The following is a 10,612-nucleotide window of genomic DNA, read 5'->3' as shown; positions in this document are numbered from 1 at the left end:
CCAGATTTCTTTTTGTGTGCAGCTAAGGTCGTGTCTTCTAAGATTCTTCTTTCATTTCTAGCTTTAAACACTTCTGCATCTAAGCAGACACTCCTGCCAAAGCAGGGCACTGAGCACAGACTGGCAAACAAACTGAAGTCTCAGAGATGGGTGCTGAGGGGTACCTTGGCAGGGACAGACTGTTTCTGCACTTCTACAACAGAGAATCAGAAAAATAAATTCCTACTGCTACGTGGGCCCAAACTGCTGGTTAAGAGACCATAAAAAAATTAGTAAAGGAGGGAACTTCTAGAGTTAGCTTGGGTATTTCAGTAGATGCATTAATAGGTAAGGAACGTGCAGTATGTGTGCTTATGTAACTGCCACCTTGTAGTACAAAGAAGATAGCACCCACATGACAAGCTGTAAAAAAACCAACAAAAAACAGTGCATCATCAGATTGTTTACAAAATTTTACACGCAGGATCATTTTTTCTGCTTGACAACACTTTTGAAATGCTTGTAATTATTGGTGACAAAGGATGAAAAGGAAAATGCCTGATTAGATGACTGGCAATTAGGAAATAGGCTTTTGGTCAGTTAGCAAATGCGATCTTGAGCCACCAGTATAAAAATGTGAGCTATCCAAGGGAGAAGGGTTACTTTTTAACATAAATTCATGCTTTGAATTCTGTAAGAAGCAAAGGCAGACAATCGTTCTTCTAATTCAAATATATTCTAAAAACATAACGAGTGCTACTGCAGTATCAACCTGTTGTAATTAGAAGACACAAGCTATTCCTAGATGAGCCAGTTATGGAATGGGGCACCTGGAAATGTGTTTAAAGGCTGCTGTGAGCACATCAGTGATAGAAAACTTCAAATTGACAGAACTCTTCTGAAACACAACCATCAGCCAATTCTCACAACACGTCACAAATGATTGATCCCACCAAGTACTGTTAGTTAAGTTTTATTCTGGAAATGACAGCTGCTCTCTTTGCAGTCTTAGTGATTGAGGCAAGACATTAAATTGAGGCCTGGTTTCTGCTCAACCTCTCTGTTACCTCAAAGGGACAGGACATCTTTCAAAATATTGAACTGATTCTTTAAATCAGTATACAAGGGAAGTGAATTCATCAGGAAGTCAAAGCCAGCTGAAGTTCCTTTTGGTTTCTACTTTAATACCGAATTAAGCATAATAGCACTCGTGTAGCAATCGTTACAGAGGAAATTACCCAGCAGAGCAAACAGCATCTTGTGTTTGTACAGGAGCTGCCTCCTCCTGATACAAGGAAGTGGAAGCACCCTATGAAAAATTTTGAGCTGTGGGTCAAAAACATCAGATGCATACGTGAACATCCAGAAACCCCTAGGAGAGCAGGAGATGACTGAGGTCCGAACCGCCCCAAAAAAAGACAACACCCCCAGGGCTGCGCTGCACGCTTCTTTAGTTGATTTGAGCCATCAATCAATTAAGAATCAGTTATTAAGTATCACATGAATAACAGCTTGCTATGTTTGCGCACTTAAAAATCGTAGAATAATTTTAGTGTCTGCCTGTAGAGCTGAGCTGATGGGCCCACTGCTAACCAACTGCTTCCCACTGCAGCACAGCACCCACCGCCAGCACCACGCTGAGGTTACGCCACTGCTCTTTAGTTACACAGGGATCTTCACAGTGAGACAGAGGCAGAGAGCGGTAAGGGCAGAATGTTCTCCTGGGACACTGTTGAAACCTGAACAGATGAGGGCTGTGATATTTCCTGCCTGTTGTTACCAGGTTACCTTTCACCTGCAGGACTTGCTGCCTCCGTTTGCCCAACCTGCGATAAGCTGAAAATGAAATCACATTGACAGCTATAAAGGTCAGTTGTAGAAATAGCATATTTGTGTTAGCTCAGTATCTTACCCACAGCATCTGCTATTCATTGTCATACTACTGCGTTCTGAGGGAAAAAAAAATCAGATTCCTCATTTCAGTACAATACAGATGCTACTTTGGAACAAGATGCCAAGCTCAGGAGCTCACATCTTACCCACCACATTTGAAAATAGATCCTCCTACCACCAGAACAGAATCTGGAAGTGCCTTGACAAGATTCCTAGGGATGCATGACGCACTGCACCTGAAATACAGAGGGAAAGTGAGCTGAAGACAACCTTCCCAGTGCTGTCAGCAAGCATCCACAAGTAAAAGGAACCTTACAGTCCTCTGAATGGTACAATCAGGCATTAATATGCAGCAAACTCTTGTGGTCAGCAATGGTTCATCAACCTTTAACTCACAGAAAATCCAACCTGAACTCTGCAAGACTCTGCACAACACTCATGTCAAGATTCACAGGGTTTTGTCACGTTTCATGAATGCCAATAACCATAATATGTTTAGGTGAAGCCCTACTGACTCTCTCAACACAGATGAATGTGCCAGGGAGAGGTAGTACTCGGAGAGTTACCCAGAAAAGATGTGCCAGTCACTGGTTGTTACCTGGAACACTGGCTTGTCAGTACAGGGTTTTTTCCCCCAGCATGGTAACAAATGTAAATTGTTTAGGACATCTCCAAAATAACATTTTTTCGTCGAAACCAAATCTCATGCATTGATGAACTTAAAAGATTTTCTGTTATTATTTTACACTTAGATTTTTGAGAATATTTGCAGACATTTCAGAGATGTGAAATCTCTGTAAAATTACACAAATTTTACAACCAAATTGGGAGAGGTTAAATAGCTTCTCAAATGGAAAAGACATCATCAAGTTAGGTTTGTGGTCCCAAATGTGCAGTTCTCTGAGCAGTGACTGAGGGGTCTTCCTCAAAGAAGCAGGCCTGTACATTAAAAAGGGGGGAAAAAACATAGCCTAGATTCCAAAGGCCCTTAGAGGGCTTTGTGCTACAACTACAGCATATGGCAATAAATCAAACATTTCCAGGTGTACCAGTTTAAAGGATATTCCAATTGCCCTCATTACCACTGACCTTTTACTAACACAGAGTGCTGACCTGAGCTAGCGTTGAATAATTCCCTGCCACAGGAAACTGCTGTTGCAAAGCCAAAAGAATATTTGAGATACCTGATATAACAAAAAGATAACCAAGGGCACATATATTCTTTCCAGGCATGGTTTATTGAAAACACACCAAATTGTTATCCTACATACCTGGTTTTCTAACAAGCATTCTACTTGTCTGCATTATGGAAAGATCCTATAATAATAATACATTCTGTCACGGTAACATTTGTTCCATGAAAAGCATAATCCACCTTTTTTCCTCTCCATACTGGCAAAATCAAACCATTCTAAGTGTTTCAATTTATAGTACAGTGTAAATACAATGCAAAACCCCACCAGTCTAAACTACAGAGAGAATGTTGAGCAGTATTACAGAAAACACATTGTTGATTTATTTTTCTTTTTTATTCTCCTACCATGAAAATTTTAAGGCACATGATAGTTACAAACACATTAGCTACTAATTACCAGTAAGCTTCTTAGTCTATAGTTACTTTGTTTTTCTGAAAAGTAAGAACCAGATTGGCAGGCCTTGTAGTATCTGCACTATCTTCCTCCTCATTGCAAATGGACTTCCTAACATCCTATCCCGCTGTAAAACTTAAGATAGAATAAAAGAGATTCATAACAACTTCCCTTTAAATGCACTAGATTAGTTACTGTACCAATAAATCAGAGGATTTCTCTGACAAAGATAAGGAAACACCAGATTTTATGGGCATTAAAAAGAAAACACTGCGAGAAACTATGCCTATATAAACACCTTCAAAAACTGAGAGTGTAATCCAACCCCAACAGGACAAAACTTCTGGCTGAACTTACTGGCACACTACAGTTTACAGCGAGTGGGCAGCTAGACAGAAGGGACTGTAACCATCTATAATGCATTCATGTGGCTTCTGAAGCTTCACTTACTCCAAGTGCTTAAAATGTGCCTCTCTCTCACAAGCAGCAGAGCCCATAAGCTCAAATTTAAGGCAAGTAACAGAAAGTAACTCACCACCTTCAAGCTAACAAAACTGCTGTAGGAGTGAAAACTGCTTTGCCAGCATAAACTGCACGCTAGAAGTCATCACTGAAAACTATTGCTCTCAGTTGGCAGGAACTTACTAATTGGCTTTAACAAACATGCCACCCCCACCCCCTTAATGCATCACCTAACAAGTCAGTTCCTAGTCCCCAAGTCAGTCCCTTTTTGAAGTCTTGGCAAAGGAGATGAGATTTCCTTTCCTAATATGTACACTTAGAATCTGTGGGTCTGAACGCACAAGTGTAGAACCAGGACACTCAGGTGTTCTGCCTGTAAGATTTCTGGCTGCCCAAGCTGCTCCCTGGGGAACATTTCAAGCTGGCAACCATCTTTCATTTGTCAAGTTACACTTACAGCTAAATTACTTTTTAGCTCCAACACAGAATGCAAACAAAATGTCCTTACATCTTGCCTTTCTGCTGGATGCTGCACAAACAGAATCACAGAATCCTTTGAGTTGGAAGGATTGATCACTCATCCACTCTACAGCCCAATTTGATGCTTCTCTGGCAGTCTTGACACATAATGTTAAGTGGCCCCGTCAGTGTTGTTACTTGGTTTTCCATTCTGTTTAACCTCCACAGCCTACTGAATATGCCTGGGCGGTGAGCAAGCCATCTCCTGGGATGAAAGTTCAGCAGTTATTTGCCATCAGAAATCTCTTCCATCCCATTATCTCAGCCCTTACTGGGCCATCAAATTTCTTCCTCCTCTTTACTAGGAGTCTTGCAACACCTATCTTCTCCTTCCACAACCACCCCTCCCACTTAAATTTCTGCAGGTATAAATCTCTTCTATACATCTCTGCTCTTTGCAGACAGACTGCCTCCAGTTTTCACAGTGGAACCAACAGGAAAAGAGGAGGTCACATACCTGAGCCCTAAAAAGCACTGCCTGCCTTTGAGCAGGAGCCTCTAGACCACACTGCAGCATTAGTTACACACACTGCCACTTTCCCTTCTTAACATACTGTCCCTGCTGCCAGAACAAACTCAACAATTACTGGCTTATTTACCCACATTCCAGAATCGCTCAACCAGCCCAGTCACACTTGCAGTAACGAGGAGGGATGGAGGGACAGGTGTGGACACACATCTCACCAACGCATTCCAGACGTTGGTGTGTGGCCACAGACGAAAAGGACATTGGATAAATCACCAAACTAAGTTCAAAGTATCTTGCTAGAGATTTTGGCCTGTGAGCTGATAGTACAAGGCAACAGTCTCATATGCAAGTCATTCCCAATCCATTTTCTTTCCTAATCATCTGAACAACAGCTTGGTGAGAAGAAAAAATAACAAACAAGGTAACATAAATGATGCATTATTGGTTATTGCTACATACCTAGGAATTCATTACTGTAAGGCATGGGAAGGGCAGAAGTAAGGTGTTGTTTCCTAGGAGGACGTCTTGGCACGTGGACTTGGTGTTTCACCTATTATGTACTATCCTTTGCTTTTTTGTTGCAATAAACCACGTTCTCAACTGGAAGCCAAGAACACTTTATTCCAGGGAAAAGGAAGAAGAACAGTTTGCTACAACAAGCCTGGGCAGCCAATTCCATCTAACCTGACAGGGAGGTTTGCTTGACAGAGGATGCAGTATAAATATGAAAAGGTCTTCGGGGGGGAAGTTGGATGGGGCTAAATTTGCTTCTCAAGTCTTCCTTAGTGTTTTTAGTTTGATTCACCAATGACAGAGACAAAAATAGATAGCCATACAGATTTTGAGTGTCCTTGTAGTGCCCCACTGAGAGCCATATGACACCTGGCACAGGCGGCATGGACATAACTGGCCCCAGTCACATCACTTCCCCCTTTCCTGCACTTTTCTCTTCTAACCTCTTGCTGGCTTTGAAATATTTGTACAACAACTAAATCACAAAGTCTTAGCAGAGACTCAACAGTCAGGTCTTTATTTTAAATGAACTTTTGCTCAGACTCCTTTGGTAAATATATGGTTTGAAGTAGATCAGGGACAGACTGACAGCACGGCCCTTTTCTTCAACTGTTCTAATTAGCTACAAAGCAGGTTCCATTGCTAATTACTGAACGTTTTTAAAAAAATCCTTTCATATACAAAAAGAATACACCAAGTACATAACCAAAAGTGATATAAAACGTTTCTGTGTAGCTTGGTTAAAAGGGTCTCCGCGTATTGGCAGAACAAGTATGAAAAGAGCACCATTGATATAATATACAGTCAGACTATGTATCTGGTTTCATTGCCACACTTTATGTCTACACATAGAGAGACACTGCCTCTGACACAGATGTTGATAATCACAGATGCATCTCTGCTTCCCTTGATCTGCTGAGCATTTTTGGTCCAACAGGACTCTCATGCAGGTGAAAACCCCACAAATATTCGCTATCTTAATTTGCTCTGAGCAACTTCACCTTCTCTATGATCCAGAAGTAACTACTGCAATGTACATAGAAGATGAGGGTCAAAAGGGAGGAGGGTGAAGGAGCACATGCATCATCCAAACCACTGACAGCTTCTGGCATCAGTCTTTTTCCCTGAATCAACAAATGCTTCCCTCTCCTGCAAACTACTTTACATGGTTTTATTAACCTATCCTCTGCACAACAATATATATATAGATATATAGATTTATTTATTTATATATATGTATTCATGTCAATTTTTCAATATACTCATGAAGATAGAAAGCTCTTGGTACTTGCTTTTTTTGTGTGTTTTTCATTTTTTTTTCATTTTTTTTTTTTTAAACAAAAACTTCAGACGTTTACTATTACAGTAATATTTTGGGTGAGGCAAGGTTTTGGATATTTCCCCTTTTTAATTACAAAGGAAATGGCAGGCACTGAAAACCCCGAATGATGTTTGTTAGGCTCAAAAATGTGCTTTCCAGTCACACCACTTTTAGGAGCTTATTTAGAATTAAATGTGGCAACCAAACAAAATCAGCAAAAGCCCTGTGATGCTACTGGTGAGATATTTCCTTCCTATTCTCTTCTGCTGTCCTCTCTTGACCAATGCCTGGAGGAAATCAGTGATCTAAAGTCACTTAGTTCACGGCATTATCAGATTCTGTAGATGCAGCATAGTTCTCTGTTCTCATGAGGTAAAAATTCTGCCTTATCAGAGCACACCATGGCATCTAAGAGGAGAACATCTGCGTGTGGATGATTTTCATACCACCAAGAACATGTAAGCTCCAAACAAAATCAAGGGAACACAGAAATGCTGATGATTTTAAAAATGTCTAATCTGTTCCCTTTATGACATTTCCACCAGGATCTTTAGCCCAAAGCAAACATGGATCCAACAGTGATAAATTTACCATCAAACATAAATGACAGACCCACCTAAACTGCATATAGTATGTTCAAAATAAGACATCCTGTGAAGAAGCTTCTATTTCTTCCAATGTGTTAACAGCTACAGCAAAATAAACTGTTAGTTGTCATCAATGTAACACTGACACGATTAAGATGTAAAAGCTCCTTACTGCAATCTTTGAGAATAAGAAAATAAAAAGCCAGCCAACTCCATTTCTCAGTATACATTTCTGAACCGGGGACATTAAAACCTTCATGTGGAAATAAAAGCAGAGCCATTACAGAATTCAAAAGGCAGAACTACTGTACATCAGATTATAACGATACTATAGCACTGTGATTGATATAGCTTACTCTAAAAGCAGATTTATACAGCTTGCATCAATTTTGCTATCTACTCTCCAGTTCACTTGGCCAGCATTTAGTATTTTTTGTTCTGTATTTTCTCTTCATTGAAATTCAATAAACCCACTCAACATTCCTGCAATTCCTGTTGAAATAACGAAGAAAACCTCAGCATTTTTCAAAAACCCTTTAAAAGTGTTAGATTCACAGTTCAAAATAAATCCCCCAAAACAAAAAGAAAACCACGGGATCCAATCCATAAAAGTGCTATTATCTTCATGACTACACCTAAGGTATCGTTTCAGATCTTCTGCAGTTCACTTATGAAGCTGTCCTCTTTGCTGCTGCGCGACCTTCGCTTCTCATTCTTGGCACCTTCCACATGTAAGAGTCACCTAAGAATGCAGCCAGCCGGATGGAACTTGGATTCTCTTCTCTTGCTTGCTTTACTCTTGCAGGAGTGGGAGGGAGCAGGAGGCAGCTATGTCTGGTGGGAATGTAACTGATTTAAAAAGCAAACTGTCTTGCTGTAAGGCATGGTGCTCTGGGGTTGGCAATGGCAGTCAGTTGTGTTTTCTCCCTGCATTTTCTTAGAATCCGCAGCCTTGTCAGTGATGCAGCGCCCTCCAGATCGGAATGGCAGTGGTGACTGATGAAATCCTGTGTCAATTCAATGTTTTTTTCTCCGCCTCAATTAAAAAAAAATGTGGTTGGACTCTAGGCCTGCAAAATAAAGCCAGAACTGATCAATACCAGCAAGCAACGTGGCACTGGTGATCTCCATCCCCTACTGGTAGAACAATGAAGGGAAATCCTAATGTATCCCAGTGTATGGGTTTGTTGAAAGGTCTGACTGGGAGAAAATGATCACAGCCTGCATTCAAAGTCCCACCCATACGCATTCACTGCTAAGAAGAAGCGCGCAAGACTGGAGGTGTGCAGGCACTGCACATGTTTATCCCTGTCCTCTGGCTGAGCCAACAAGGCAGAATGCACAGCACCGACCAGCTGCATGAGGCCAACACTGCCAGGGGCTGCCCGTGGCTACACAAGGCTACCAGGGGGCTTTAAAGACTGCTCTGGCCAAGCGCTTCCAACCCAGGAAGAGAAACAACCTGCAAACACACAGCACTTGTACTAGAGCCTTAAAAGAAGGAGAAGCATTTCTGGGGAGACCTCAAAAATGAAAACCCCACACATACAAGAGCTCTCTCCCCCACTAGTGCATGCGATTTCCATGCCTGATTATGAGAGTGGACAACACTCCGCTTTTGGGAATTTGAGCCTCAAAGGCCTATTGTCCACTCCAATGGCCTTTGCAACCATTTCTTAGGTGTTCCTTCAGCCAGCCAGGGGCACAAAATCAGCTATTCCAAATGGGGCATCACGTCTGACAGTGACGGATGGTACAACCAGGGTAAAGCACTGTCTAGCAAAACAGGGGGAGACAGATTAGCAGTAGCAGGAAATAAAGGAAGGATAGTGACATTATAAGGGGCTTGGCTCATGGCAAAGGCAGAGAGCTGTAAGGCGACTAAATGGCGCCTTTCTTTAACAGAATAAGAAAGAATTGGGAAGTGGGAGCTTGACGGTTATTGTGCAATCAAAATCACCTCCCCTTGCAAAGTAACTGTGCACAGGCAGCAGCTTTCTTGCAGATGGGCATGGCTTTGTAATTCTAGGGAACCTCAGGGGACATCCATAAACAGAGAAGGATAAGCTTTTTCTTTTAGACTCAGGCTAATCCTTCTAATGAGTCTGAAGGGAAGAAAAAAAATCGTTGGAAGTAGAAACACACTATTTAAATTCATTCCCATGGCCTTCCAGGAGAAATATTCCACATTCTGGCTGACGGCCAATCAGTCAAGATACTACTGTGCTGTCTGGTTATTTGACAGATTATTTTTTAATCACACAGGAGTGTTTGATTGAGTTTCATTAAAGACACAATAAATAATATAAATACCACGTTTTCAAATGTATTTTCCTTTCTCTGAAAGGACTCAGTTAGCAGTTAGCCTTGTAGAGATTCCACAGCTAAACAGATCATGCAAAAGACAAGTTAATCACTAGCACCAATTACCATTAAAATGACCTACCATGCATGCAAATTAGACCCAGGAGTCAACAGGCTGGGGTTTAATGTCACGAGCATCCACCAGATTCACCGAAGCCCTGTTACTCCTGTTAATGTTTTTCCTATTTGTGTCATTCTGCAGCACAGGGTGAGGAGTTAAAAGCAAAACAGAGCGGATTAATCAAACAAAGCCACCAAACAAGTCAGCTCAAAGGAGCACAAGGGAAAATTAGTGGTGGAGAAAGAAACAAGATCAGCAAAGGCACAATACCAACAAGAGCACTTGCAGCAGCCAAAGGCTGCACTTCTCTGCCACCCTTATTCAAAATGCTTGGCCACTCTTGAGCCTCAAAGCCTTGGTTATTGAACAGTTTACAAACCAGAAGACCCCGGAGTTCTCTTTCACAGGACAGGGAAAAGTAGCTTTGCTCCAGCTGAGGACGCACCAGTGACTGTTTTTGAGGCACATAACAAGCTGAATTCAGGCAGCCCTTTATCCCTAAAACCAGGAGGTAGCATAAAGTATGGCTGGCACATAACTGAGGTGAAGTATTTTTTATCCTGTTCCTCTAAAAGCAAAGCGACTGCTGCCTGGAACGCTGGGTTGTGCTTCACCTCAGACATACATGAGTTTGGGCTGAGTGATATGACTTTGAAAATCATGTCCATGAACTCTGAGTGCCAAAAATAACAAGTATTTGTTAACTCTTCTGCCTTAGCCTATTTTCTCTGGAAAGACATCTTCTGTCAAGCTTGTACTGATCAAAATACTCATGTCACTTCATGCATCTGTTCTCACTGCATCCTCATGTGAGAATCAAGTGTTGTTTCTGCATTAGAATTGTATAATATTATT

General features: G+C 41.4%; 1 long non-coding RNA gene across 1 annotated transcript; it reads right to left on the bottom strand.

Annotated features, from left to right (window-relative positions):
• Nucleotides 1–3,091: 3,091 nt before the first annotated feature.
• LOC122165508 lies at nt 3,092–10,606 on the bottom strand. The gene is made up of 2 exons (XR_006170527.1): nt 9,779–10,606; nt 3,092–8,402 (listed from the first exon to the last, which is right to left on the bottom strand). It is a non-coding gene; the product is annotated as an uncharacterized LOC122165508 (long non-coding RNA).
• Between the last annotated feature and the right edge of the window lie 6 nt (nt 10,607–10,612).

This window comes from Centrocercus urophasianus, unplaced genomic scaffold, assembly GCF_019232065.1.
Source record: "Centrocercus urophasianus isolate 14NV4802_14NV808 unplaced genomic scaffold, USGS_Curo_1.0 seq_30, whole genome shotgun sequence".
Classification (NCBI taxonomy): domain Eukaryota; kingdom Metazoa; phylum Chordata; class Aves; order Galliformes; family Phasianidae; genus Centrocercus; species Centrocercus urophasianus.
Note: the sequence above shows the minus strand (reverse complement) of the source record. Positions and strands in the feature narration are given on the sequence as shown.